At 48.2% G+C, this 14,055-nt stretch overlaps 1 protein-coding gene across 4 annotated transcripts in view; it reads right to left on the bottom strand.

Annotated features, from left to right (window-relative positions):
* Positions 1–14,055, bottom strand: part of Golm1 (golgi membrane protein 1) — a 41,493-nt gene that overhangs the window by 15,310 nt on the left and 12,128 nt on the right. The gene's annotated exons all lie outside the window — the stretch shown is intronic.

The raw sequence follows: 14,055 nt of genomic DNA, 5'->3' as shown, positions 1-14,055 counted from the left end.
ACTTCCCTGACACGTCCTCTCTCACATCTAACGGTTCAGCCTCCGTAGAGGACCCAATGCTGAAAGAAGCAGACGCATGAGAGACACAAGCCCCAAACATCAGGGCACACCCCCAGGCAAGGGCTAGTTAGTCACGCACAGGATGACAGTGCATTGCCCAGGCAAGGGCTACTCAGTAAAACACACACGGGAGAATGAACGTTTCTTACGGCATCATCTCCAACAGAGGAATATTCTACTAATCAACACTGCTCAAAACACAGCCATTTCCACCATCCTCGACGGTGAAGTTGCGAGCTCCTCCCTGCGGCCCCTCCCCCGTCCTTTATAAACCTCCTCTGACACAGCCTTTCCGGTCCCTGAGGCCTGGGCAGAGGAAAGGCCACAAGATGCACACACTCCCGAGCCACATGTGGGAACACAAGAGCCTGTGTGGAGAGATGAAAGCCAGCCCTGTGCCTGCTTTAGGAGTCATTTGGGCAATGGCAGTCATTTGGTAATTCCCCAAAACGGTATTAGTAAAATGCCTCTACCAGAGAAATAGACTTTCCTAGAGACGTGTCTTTTACACAGATGTGGAGGTGGGGAACAAGGGGGTAAGAGGACCCGCTCTAGGAATTGACTTCCTCAGCTCAAAATTCTTGCTGCTTTGGGCAAAAGAGAAAACAAAACAACAACAACAAAAAGCAGGCAAACATTTGCTGTACTGCATGGATGAATCAGTCCTAGAATCCCACAGTCTCTCTCTAAATAGACATGCAGAAGAATTCAGAAAGAACCCTCCTCAGGCCGGGCAGTGGTGGTGCACGCCTTTAATCCCAGCACTTGGGAGGCAGAGGCAGGTGGATCTCTGTGAGTCCCAGACCAACCTGGTCTACAGAGCTAGTTTCAGGGCAGCCAAAGCTACACAGAGAGACCCTGTATCGGGAAAAATAAAATAAAATAAAATAAGAACCCTCCTTAGGCCTTATCTGCCCACTGACATTCACTGCAGAGTCTCACAGCTAAGAGGTGACCTAAGAGCCCATCAGTACAGACAGACACATGCGGCAACACAGATGGACCTCAGAGACCCTGTGAAAGGGTAGGCCAGTCACAAAAGTAAAATGTTGGCTGGACTCCACTCACGTGAGGAAACTTAAGTACTGAAAGCACAGGGAGAGCCAGAGGAAGGCAGTGTCCATTGCTTGGGGGGGCGGGGGAGTGCCAAGTGTAAAGTCTCCATGACAAAGAGGTCCATGGCACAGCAAGGAGAACCGCTGTCCCTCACGGAGCTCACCCTCAGCTGCCATCTTGCCACTGAGGCCTGGGAACTGCGGCGGCATGAAGCTTCCAAGGGCATTTCTGCTTTCATGAGGCTCTTATTCTACCAAAGATGTCATCTCACCTTCCCTAAGAACATGAAAACGAAGCCAGAAAATGCCACCAACGTTTTTGCATATAATTTTTAACTTATAGAAAAGGCTGATTTATGTTCAAAAAAACTAAAAATGCTTCCTAGCTTGTTTGTTTTGAGGACTGTACTTATAAGGAAGGAAAAAAAAAAAAAAAACACATCCAACCATTTTTAAAATTCCTTATATATCATACCGGTATCTAGAACTTTAGCTTGGTCGGCTTCTTTGTGATGTTTTCATACAACCACATAACGTATTTTGGCTGCATCACCCTACAGTTATTCTCAAATAACATAGTACATTCTACTCTGAGCACTCAGTTTTTCCTCATATTTTTATTCCGAGTCACATTGGCATGTCCCTATGCATCGTCCCCAGAATTAACTTGGAATTAAACTGTTAGTTTTCAAAATTTATCCCAGTCATTCTGGCCTGGAAACCAGTTATTTCTGCATTAGATTATTGGAAAACTAGCTTATTGTTTCACAGCAAGCTTTCAAAAGGGCAAGATGAAGGGCTTTGAAGCATGAGGCTCAGAGAAGGAAGCAGACACAAAAGGCCACTGCACAGATCCAAAGTATTGCAGCCAGAGTTCTTAACTGCAGTAATCTGCTGAGCAGTCTTTCTGGCCTCGTGATAAATTTTTAGATGGTCAGGTTTACCCCAATTTGATATTATTTCTTATTTAATGTTGTTTGCTTTAGCTACCCAAATTATTATTTCAAGATGTACTCTACAATAGAAAGTGCTGTGGAAACGTTTTCCTGTCTTCAGGATACACTTCTGAGCTCTCGACACTGTAGTCACAGCACATCCCACTCACACATTTTAACTGCTCAACAGATGCTTGTGGCCAGGGACAGCACAGAGCCTAAGCGAAAAAGAGCAGGAGGTTGGACAGCGGAGTGTAGACAGACACTCTCAGTGACCACATCCTGCTGAGTTCACACTCACCCCAAACACTCCACCTCCACCACAGCCCCCTAAAGCCAAACAGGGTCACTGAGTGCACATTTCTGTAGAAACAGGAACACTGCGGTGGGACAGCTGGTCCGTTCCGACAACATTCTGTGATTAAGCAAATGCACAGAAAGGTGAGCGTTGGCTGAATAGTTTACAGGAAGGAGCTGCTGGGTTTTCAGTGTGGCAGTGGGAGCTGTGCCTATAGAGCGACATTGCTGTCACCTGTCCCTTAAGGCCGGTGCTGCCATCTCAGCAGCCTCTGGTGATTTCCCTGGGTGCCCACAGCCTGGCATGGACTTGACAAAGTAGATCGAACAGGCCAAAGCTGGATGTGGCCTCCTGCTACAATCAAGAGTCCCAACGCACGAGACTGTGACGCTGCTGCTGGCCCGGCATGGTGTGCTCTTCACAGCAGCCTCTGCTGGAGATGGAGTGATGATGTGATATGCACACAGCAAGTACGTAAGCCAGCAGCTTCTCGTAGGTTTCTGACCTACAGAAGCCGCACATGCTTGCCTCTTACAGTCAGCAGGGCTGGGGGTTCGCTGTGACACCGGCCCCCACAAACCCTTGAGGGATGTGCTAGAGCGCTCCGGCAACTGGAATTTTCTGCTCCGTAAGTCTTAGGGACTGCTGTTAGAGCTCAGCCCTTCTCGGGTGAAGTGAAAGCAGCCCACACCACTGTGTGTACAGACAGTGAGCTGCCAGAGCGGAAGCCTGAGGTGAGTCAGTGAGTCCAGCCTGTCCGTGCTTGCCTGTTTACATTTCTCCCACAATTCTCACACTCGCTCACACACACCTGCCACATTTATGAAAATTAAATGTGAAAGTAAAGTGCTGTCGTGCATGATTTTAATCCCAGCACTGGAGGCAGAAGCAGGCAGAGCTCTGTGAGTTTAAGACCAGCCTGGTCTACAAAGAGTTCCAGGGCAGCCAGGGCTACATAGTGAGTCCCTGTCTCAAAAACAAACAAACACACACACAAAGATTAAATCAGTACAGAATAAAAGTTTAAAACGTTAACTGCAAGGTGCTAAGATAAATTTTGTTTTCTTAAATTATGAGTAAGGTCAAGACTTTTCAGGACAGATTTTGGCTGGGCATGTGAGGCCATGGGATCACCCTCAAGCATGGCAGAGCAAGTGTGTTCCATTTCACAGTCTCACTTGCCAAAGTACTTCTGAGGCCCCTTGTGTTGGGGTTCTATTGCTGTGAAGAGACACCATGACCGTGGCAACTCTTATAAAGAAGACTAATTAGGGCTGGCTTACAGTTCAGAGGGTTAGTCCATTGTAATCATGGCGGGGAGTTTTCTGAGGATCACAATGTCTGTTCCCTGACAGGAGAGCTGGGCAGCTGAGGAAGATGGGGACGAGAAAGGGAAAGTCAGAGCTTCCTACATTTAGGACAAGAGAAGCCTAAAAGCCGGCTGCTCAGATGGCTGGCTCAGGTGTTTCACAGGCCATGGGCCTCCCCTGTCCTTTAGCAGGCCTCTTTAGACACCTGCCCTAGTACCCTCTTGATGTTTCCCTTGGGATGCCCTCTGGCCATTTATTTCAGGGCACCTGCCTTGGCTTTCCTGGTCCACCTATGTCCCCTCCAGAGGAAAGGGCAGAGGATCCGCTACCACTAATGCCTCCCAGGGTCTTGGCCCACTTCATGCCTGTATGGGTAACTTGGGACAAAGAGAACCCAAACAAGCCAGGCACAGAGAACTCCAGAGCAGCCACTGATACCTCATTAGAAAGTGTACTGAAGCCAACACAGTGTCTTCCGCCCTTGCCCTGGGGTCTTTGCTGCCAGGAAATGTGGGCTGAGCCCTGAAGCAGTGCGTACCACTCTGTGTGCAAACCCAGCTCCTCTCTGCTCTCTCTTGCTGGGCACCACTCCAGGCATCGCCCAGGGTGGAGCCTGCTGTTTTTAGTACAGCAGTTCCATCCACCGCAAGAGCAAGGAAGCAGCTAAGACAGAATCTCATCTCTGCCTGTGAAGGAGGGCACGCTGCTGCCAACAATCTCCAACTCTCCGTAACTTGTTTTGGCCATCTAGGAACTTGCATCTGTGGGCTGGAGGCTTGTGACCCTAGGTTTTCAGCCGCAAGGGACTTTATGACCAGGACACAGATGACCACAGAAGCCTTGCAAGGAGCCCGTGTGGCAGCGACACTGCATTGTTCCCAAAAGGCAATCTTGCCCGTGTCCTTTCTTTCCTGTGCACTCGTCTGCAAGATGGATGATGTGCACAGGCATTTGGGGCCAGAAGTGGGTGTACACCTGAGCTCATTACGGACACCCTGGTGAACTCTCCCTGTGAACATGTGCACAAAACCATTCATTCCAGATAGGATACCAACAGCGGACTAATTAGTTTCCACCCAAGTCTGGAGTAGAAAGCCACTGAGTTTAACCGGGTTATGTGTGGAGGCAGGGAAGAGGGTTCTGTGCAGGATCATGGATGACTTAAGGCAGATCACCACAGAAAAGGACCCCCACCCTCCACTGTTAGCCACTTACACAGCCTCCGGGAAGGGGCCTCAAGAGCTGCCTTCGAGCAGCTGGTGGGCCCTTTCCTCCTGGCTCTAGAGGCCCTGTGTTAAGAAGCTGTGGGTTTAAGATGGCAGTGAGCCTGCCCCACCTGGAGGTCAGAGTTTCACGACAAGTTTACAGGGCCACGGCTTGTGATAGCTAATACTGACTGTGGAGTATGGAGAATCTGAAATCACCTAAGAGGCAAACCCTTGAAGGAGTTTCCAGATGGGGTAAACTGAGGTGGCAAGGCCTGGACTGACGGGGAACAAGTGCTCATCTGATCACATGACAGCCTCCATGATGGACTGAGCCGTAACTGTGAGTCAAAGAAGCACATCTTCCCCTCAGCTGACTTCAACAGGCACCCTGCTACGGTGTGAGAAAGGCACTCAATCTACCACTGCTTCATAACCCTGAGTAACTGCAGATCTCAACATGCCAAAACCAAAGAGAAGATGAACACCAAAGAGGGGCTGGCTGGTTATTTTCTTTCTGTACTTACCTGGTGGTGTTAGAAAGTATTATGAGGGCTGGCGGTGGGTTGCAGTGAGACCCTGGCTCCTTTGAACAGGCAAGGCCAGTTTGAATGCTTGGCCATAGGAAGTGGCACTAAGAGAAGATGTGGCCTCATTGGAGGAAGTGTGTCACCAGGGGGGTGGCTCTGAGCTCTCAGAAGCTCAGGTCACTTTCACTTCTGTTGCCAGGCTGACATGGCCGTGGAACTCTCAGCTCCTCCTCTAGCACTAGGTCTGCCTGCATGGCTGCCATGCCTCCCGCCATGATGATAAGGGACTAAACCTCCGAAACTATAAGCCAGCCTCAGTTAAATATTCTCCTTTATAAGAGTTTCAGTGGTCATGGTGTCTCTTCACAGCATTTGAACCCTAATTAAGACAGACACCCAAGTGACCAGCATGCCCCAGGGCATAGGTTTGGTTCAAACACAGGAGAACCAACAATAAAAGAAGTGCAGATAAGGTGATGCCAGCTGATCACAACTCGCAGGAGCAGTCTTGGGTGCAGAGAGAACAAAATCCAACCTCCACAGCACGCCTTTTTACACAGGGAAATAGGAGATCTCTGCAGTGATTGTGAAATCGAATCCAAGGATGAGGGCGGTTGTAGGGTTTCCTTCTTTCTGCTGTTGACTGAACCTGTGAACCTCAGGGAGCCTTAGAGCCTTCAGCAAATGAGAGCCCTCAGAAGACAGAGTGAAGCCTCCCTCCATGCTCTTTATTATAAAGTGTCCTGTCTCAGCTATGTTCCTGCTTTGTTTCTCTGTCTGTCTGTTTTTGAGATGAGTCTCTGTGTCACTCGGGCTAGCCTGGTACTCGATGTGAAGACCAGGCTGGCCTCGAACTCACAGAGATCCACCTGCCTCACCTGAGTGCTGGGATTAAAAGATATACACCCACATACCCAGTCTCAGGCATATTCTTCCTGCAACAGAAGATGGACAAAGGCACAGCCCAGCACAAAGAGAACTGATGGGTATTCTGCCAACGAAATGAGCCAATTCAAGCCAAATTAAAGTATATATGGGCAGGTTTATTGCGGGGCAGCTCTCAGGCCGGTTCTCTGATCTCACAGAAGGCAATCAGGGAAGTCGCCATGCAGAGGGAGAGGAAGCCCTGCCCCTTCGCTGGACCGTTCACGGTAGAGGGCTGAGCATGCCAGCCATGCACACCCTGTAACAGGTAGGGACTGGGGGACCCTGGGAAAACCTGGAGGCCAGGTCGGCTTTGGTTAAATTGGCACCTCAGCTGCTTGTCTCAGGTCTGAAACCTGACAAGAATGACACGCCTGTCTTGTTTGTTCAGCCACTAACCATCACACCCAACTTCATACTGCAAGATACCGCCTTCTGTGTGGACACCTTCCACGACGTCATTAAAACTGTATCCAGGTTTTCAATCAAGCCAGCTCCTAAGTGCTCTCCTGAGCCTAGTATGTCCACCACAGAGCAAAGCTCTATCTCCTCAGGGGAGAGGAGAACTGAGCTGAGGCGCAGCACATCATGTTAGTTTGTGGGGTGTCGCTCACTTGAGTTTAATTACAAAAATTGTCTGCGACTCTAAATCAAGTCTGCAAATTGAGAATTTCCAGCCTGGTAAGACTGAAAGTCATCTGACATACCTCATGTGAGGTATGTCGTCTCTCAGGTGTGAGACTTTCCCAGGCGTGAGAGTGTAACATATTTGCAATGGATTACGCTAACCTGCTTTCATTCTGCCTCAGCTCAGCCACTAACCTCTTTCCAGCCTACAATCCTATGTCAATTCTCCCTTGCAGAATGGGCTCTACTGCCACCTAGTTTCAACGTGATGGCTCTCTTTACCTCACGTATTTCAACAGCCACCTCATGGAGTAGGGCACCTTCTGCCCTGCCTCATGGGGCTGTGTCACTGGGGACACTTCAGTGTGTGCTCCACAAACATTTTATCCAGCCTTCCTTCTTGCACAGAAAGGCTGGGAAGCTCAATTCCACTTTCCATGCTCACATGGGTGAGTGGTCCCCACCAAGGGGGCAAATCTGTCTGAATCACTTCCCGCTCCTGTAAGTCACCCCAGTAAAACTTACTGGTTCACCACAGTGGTGTGCGTGTTTTGGGTTGTTGCTGGTTCCCTATCTAGGGCAAGTAGACATGTGTTCAGTTACCCCTGGGGTAGTGCCACACTCAGGGAGATGCCAGGAGGCCAACAGCACCTCAGTGCACCCTGGGGAGATGAAATTGAGGACTCCCTGCCCGAAGCCGGCCCTTGTGCCACCTCCCCACTGTTTGTTATTATGCAGCTGGAGTCGAACTCAGGGCTCCACCTGCAGCTGTGTGTCTGTGAGCTGCCCCACATCCACACACACACACCCTCTCCCCACACAAAGCAATGCTCTGTGGCTTCCTTTCCATCTTGCTCACATCTTTTGTCCTATCCTTTCTTTCCCAGCATTTCCATCACAAAGAATTCTCTTTGTGCCAAGCAGGCTAATCAACAGGTAAGGAGAACACAAAAAGTAGAAATGTCAAGGCCGACACGCAGCTGCCAGGAACCAGCCTGGCAAGGTATGCCACAGACCCTGACACTGACTAAAGCTATTTCTGACTAAGGTTTGGCAAGCAAACACGAACAAATTGGCAGGAAGGTCTACAATAGTCCAGACCAGGATCTCTGCCCTTGACCCAAGAACCAGTAGATCACCAGCCTTCTGACAAACATATTAGGATGAACTCAGCCAACCTGGGGAGGCAATACAGAGCCTCAGAAGTGGGTATTTACAGGCTTCTGTCAAAAGTTAAAACCACAATCTCTGCTGCCTCTTACATCTTTAGAAACAGGTTTGAAGCAGGGTGTAGGCTCAGGCCTACAAACCTCAAACTCCAGAGGCTAATTTGAAGACCACACCCCAAAACTAAAAATAAGTAAATTAATGAATAAAAAACAAATGAAGACAAATTTGTCATATATATATATATATATATATATATATATATATATATATATACAGCTATTAAAGGAAAATACTGAGCTAGGAATGATGTGCTTATGCCTGCAATCTTAGTACTTGGGAATCTGAGGCAGGAGAATTGCTGTGAATCTGAGACCAGCCTGGGTCACATATTAAGTTTCAGGTCAGACTGCCTCAAAAACACAGGGCTGGAGAAGTTAGTAGTTGAAAAGACCAGCTGTGCAATCACAAGGACCAGAATCCAGGTCCCAGCAGCCCCATGACAAGCCCAGCTCCCACATACCCCTATAACCTCGGCTCCAAGGCGGGGCAGACAGGAGGACTCCAGTCTAACCTGAACTCACATGCTAAGCAGCTCCAGTCCAAAGCGCAAAACTCTAAAACCTTAAAGAAATGTTCTGAGTTGGGGTCTGCCAGACTGGCTTCAAACTCATGGGCTCAAGTAATCCTCAGTTGCTGGGGTAATAGACAGGCATGTGCCATAATGCTAAATACAAAACTCCGTCCGTCCGTCCGTCTGTCTGTTTATCATCTATCTATCTATCTTTATATGTATCGGTGTGAGGGCATCAGATCCTCTGGAACTGGAGTTACAGAGAGTTGTGAGCTGCCATGTGGGTGCTGGGAATTGAACCCAAGTCCTCTGGCCAGTGCTCTTAAGCGCCGAGCCATCTCCCCAGCCTATAATAGTATTAATTAATTAATTAATGACAAAACTCTGATGTTCAATAGATTCTGAGTTTTTGAGGCTTTAAGATTTTCAGTTTAGGGGTGTTCAACCAGGAAAGTTTACGTAAATGTACATATATATATGGACTTTAAACACCCCTAACCAGAAACACATCTAGTGTTGAGCATTTAGAGGAGGGATACTCAACCAGTATTATTAAAAGGTCACACAGTACCTGGGATTTGCCTCAAGTCCTCGAGATGGGGAACCTGACTGGCTGGTTAATATCCTGGCCAAGGGATCTTATTTCCAAATTTGCTCTTGGTACATGGCCACCTAACTTTCTATGTGAGTGGCAGCAATGGAGGAAAGATCAGTCGTGGGAGGAATGACTAGAGAGGCTGTCAATGACACCAGCCATTATCTACACCATTATCTCTCAACAATCTACTCAAGCAGCCAGCTAGGATCTGTCCTATCTTCACAATCCCTTCTAAAACTCTCTGCCTTACGCTGCTCCGCGTGCTGACTTCCGCATTAGCTACACATCTCATTTGGGGAAAGACTTCTGCATTGAAAAATTATTATTGTCCAAATATTTGACAGAAGCTGGTCTTCCTTCAAAACTGAATAAAAATTATCTAGAACACGAGGCCACGGGCTCCATTCACTCAGGAATCAAACACTCGGGCTTCTATTAGGTGCCCGCTGACATCATGAGCAATCCGAAATGGTCACACATACAACGACTCAGTGCAGAGCAGTGAGGAAACAGCGAAATATCACTGACAGAAACTATGAGCTGACTGATGTGATGTAGAGAAGGTCACTTTGGGAGCCACATCAAAACAGGTTCCTTAGGGCTGGAGGACAGGCCCCACAATCAGGAGCACTCCCTGCTCTCCCACAAGACCTGGAGTTCTATCCCCAGCACCCACGCGGTGGCTCACAACCATCTGAACTCCAGTTCTGGGAGATCTGACGCCCTCTTCGACCTCTATCAACAGCAGGCATGCAAGTGGCACACATACATACATGCAGCCAAGACGCTCTCATGAACAGCACAAAATAAAGCCTAGAAAAATCTGTTTCCTATATAATCCAGCAAGTCAGGTTATGGATTTCTTCTCAAATCTTCCAGGTTTGATTTACCTTGGGAGTTGGCACAAACATTTACACATACACCCATTTTTTTTCATAAGGTGAAACAATGGTTTCACAAAACAAGTTTAACACATATAATAACACTTAATTATTTTTCATTTTCTAAGTATGGACAACAATGTATTAAATTCCTGTCACAGCTCCATAATGGACCCAGACTGTACTTGGGAAAACACCACAAAGCATTAAAAACCCCAAGAGCCCCGGAAGCAGGGCAGGACAGCTCACTGCAGCCACCTGTCAACAGAGAGAGCCTGGAAAGAAGAAAGGTCACTTTAGTGAGGAGTGCCTGGACAAACAACAGTTCAGGAGGGTGTGGCCATTTTAAGGAATGAACTAGGTATGAACCCATCAAGGACCTCAAAGGAAAACGGACTACAAGCAGAGTGATAGGGGACCTGAGAAAATATCTGAAAAAATAACATAAAAATGCATTGCTTTTGGGTATGTGAAAGTTCAGCACTAGAAGATAGAAGGCTAGCCATTCCAGCTCACAACATCAGCTTTAGACACAGGAGACAAAGAAAAGACTGAGGAGAAACAGAAAATCCAATTTTATAGTTTACTATAACCATTAAATAGTGTATGGTTTCCAGGCATGGTGCTGTGTGCATACTTCATGAGGGCTAAAGGTATGTTTTAAGTTTAAATTGCCGTGCTTAAGAAAATATAAAACAAAAATGCTTCTAACCTGTAAGCCCCACTTGCTGAAGGACAGACAACTTCCTGGAATGTTAGGAGCTGTTGTTCATTTAAATAATAACGTGTTTCTACTTCTGTAAACAACATTGGTTGCTCCAACTGCACAGGACATGCTTGATCACTCGTAGGCAGAAGGTATGTGAGGATGTATGCTCACCCCTGGCTGTATGAAGTCAGGAAATACTTAGCCTCGTGAGTTCTGCCTTTCTAAGCACCGGAATACTGTGATTTGCAGCCATTCTCTGGGAATCCCAGGGATGGACCTGGCCAGCATCCATTGTCCTGGTCAGTATTTAATAATGCTTGGTTCAAATTTGGCTCAAAAATTATGGTAGTGGTCTCATTCTTGCCCAGAAGGAGTAACAGCCTGTAAGCCCACCATTTAGGGAGCTGAGGCAGTAGGGCACTGAGTTCTCAGGTGGCATGGGATACATGAACGTGTAACAACTGGATGGAACCCACGGTGTGAGCTTATGCTGAGCTTCTGAAGTGGTAGCTCACATTTGCTCAGCATCCTGGTCCATATGAAGGGCTCGTGAGCAAGCTAGTTTCAGTGCTAAAGACCCCAAGACTGAACCTTATTCAGGTTCTGGGCAAGGCAGATATCTGGGTGAAAGGCATGATGGTGGAAAGTACAGTTCCAAGTTGACATAGCTTCCACCAATTCCAAAGGAGTTTAGTTCGGAGCTTGAGAGATGCCTCATCAATTAAGAGCAAACGCCGATAATCCCAGCAGTTGGGGAAGCAGAGGCAGATGGATCTATGTGAGTTTGAGGCCAGCCTGGTCTACAAAGCGAGTTCAGGACAGCCAGGGCTACGCAGAGAAACCCTGTCTCAAAACAAAAACAAAACAAGAGCAGAGCAGTAGCTGCTCTTGCAGAGGACCTGAGTTCAGTTTCCAGCAGACATGTGGCAGCTCACAACCATTTGTAATCTCATCTCTAAGGGATCTAGTGCCCTCTTTTGGCCTCTGTGAATGCCAGGCACATCCCTGTAGCACTTACATGCAGGTAAAACAAACACTCATACACATAAAATAAGTAAATCTTTAAAAAATAGTTTAGTTCAACATTTTTGTCAACTCGTTTAAAGGAATCATATCCCTTATCATGCTGACTACTACTGAGTCAGGGTTTCTCTGTGTAGTCCTGGCTGTCCTGGAACTCTCTCTGTAGACAAGGCTGGCCTGGAACTCAGAGATCCACCTGCCCCTGCCTCTGCCTTTTACTTTGAAATCATTCACTTAGAGCTCAGCAATGGCGGCTCACACCTCTGATCCCAGTACTCAAGGGAGAGAGGCAGGGATATCTCTGAGTTAGAGGACAGCCTGGTCTACAAAGCTAGTTCCAGGCCAACTTAGAGCTACATAGTGAAACCTTGTCTTAAAAACCAAAAGCCAACCAACTAACCAAAAAAACCAAAAACCATTCAGCTAGGAAAAGTCAAAATGCTGAGAAGACAGAGCCTCACTGTCTGCTTTTTAGCTGTGATGCCACAAAACGCTTGCTCTCAAACTGCAGGCCCTGGGTCAGCTGCATCACACTGACTTGAGAAACCAGACAAAATGGGGGGGACACAGGGATGTGTGGGCAATCCTTTAAAAATTATATAGTCTTTGGGCCCTGGTGCCCAGGGAGTCTGGGACAACAAATATATGTGCTGCTTTAAGTGTCTCCCCCGTGAGCTCTCTGGCTGAGCTCAGACCATACAATGGGAACCTGATGGACTGATGGATAACCCAGCAGCTGAACCGCAAGCGGCAAGCTGTGAGACTCTGGGGGAGGGGGAGGCAGGTGCTGGCCAACGGGGTCTCGCCTTCCATTACCCACTCCCGCTGGGCAAATACTTGGGACCATTAGTATTTCAGGATCAAAGCTTTTCAGATTTTAGCACATCTACACAAGCTTTACTCATTCAGCATACCTCATCCGAAAATAAGGCATCCAAAGGGCCCCCAAATCCACAACTGTTTGAGTCAGGTGCTTAAAAAGTATCAGAATGTGGCACATTTCAGACATCAAATTTTTAGATTTGCAGTACCCAGCCACACGTGTGTCCCCCACAGAGAAAGGAAGGGAAGCAAGTGCTTTCTGTGACCACCCGGGGGTCTACTTGTGCATGGAACACGAGTCCCAGAACTTTAGCCCATGCCAGCTTCCTTACCAACCACCCAGACTTCCGCCAGCCAACATGGCAGCCACTGACTGTACATGACAAGTTCATGCCAATTAGTTAAAATTAAATTCCACCCACTGGTCCCCTTAGGCACCATTCAAGCATTCAACAGCCTCACATGGCTAGTGGCTACTGTGCTGTGGAGGACAGACAGACAACTAACCACCTTTAAGAACACTCCACAGCTGGGCATTGCTCCTTAGCAAGACCCACAGGAGACCAAGGAACTGGACTAGATGCCTGACCTGGTCACCTCCGAACGAAGAACTGCATTCTTGTCAACAGAGCTAGCGGGCACACCACAGTCTCCAGAGCAAGGAGCCAGCAAGGGGTGTGCTATAAGTGTCTGTGGTAAAAAGGCCACCCGCACATGCCCACCATCCAGTCATGTCAGTGCCCTGCGGAGGCCACAATGGCTCCTCGGCAACCCCACCTTCATGTGGGCCAGTGAAGGGACACTGTCTACCCAGAAGGCAGAGGGTGGCTGAAAACTGAGGAAAATCTTTTCTCTGGGGGCCACCCGGGGCCCAGATCTCACCCTGGGTGACAGCCATGGACTTTCTCTGAGCCCCAGCTCCCATGCCTGAAACATCAGCACTGACACCCAGGGTGCTGAGGCAGAAACACTGAGTTCAAGGCCAGCCTGGGCTACTTATTGAGACCCTGTTCCAAAACTTAAAAATGTTTTTAAAAAGTGGGGCAGGGAGCTTCCTAGCAGGTGAGAGGGCATGGTTCAACCTTGCTTCTGTGAGGAGAGAAGCAGGAAGGACCCTCAGCGTGAGGAGGCATGGAATCTCGATCTTTGACTCGGTTAGAATGAGGGATGCCTAGGGGACAGGTAAGAGTGTAAATGGGGGCATGGGATATTTCCACATAGACTAAGGGGGAAGACCATGCCGAGTGTGGAGCACCACAACACAGGCGTGGGGTGGGCTTCGATGGACTAAAAGGGAGGCACCATCTGGTCCTGCCACCTTGACTGAGCAGCTGTCC

Source organism: Meriones unguiculatus, chromosome 3, assembly GCF_030254825.1.
Source record: "Meriones unguiculatus strain TT.TT164.6M chromosome 3, Bangor_MerUng_6.1, whole genome shotgun sequence".
Taxonomy (NCBI): Eukaryota; Metazoa; Chordata; class Mammalia; order Rodentia; family Muridae; genus Meriones; species Meriones unguiculatus.
This window is presented reverse-complemented; position numbering and strand designations above follow the sequence as displayed.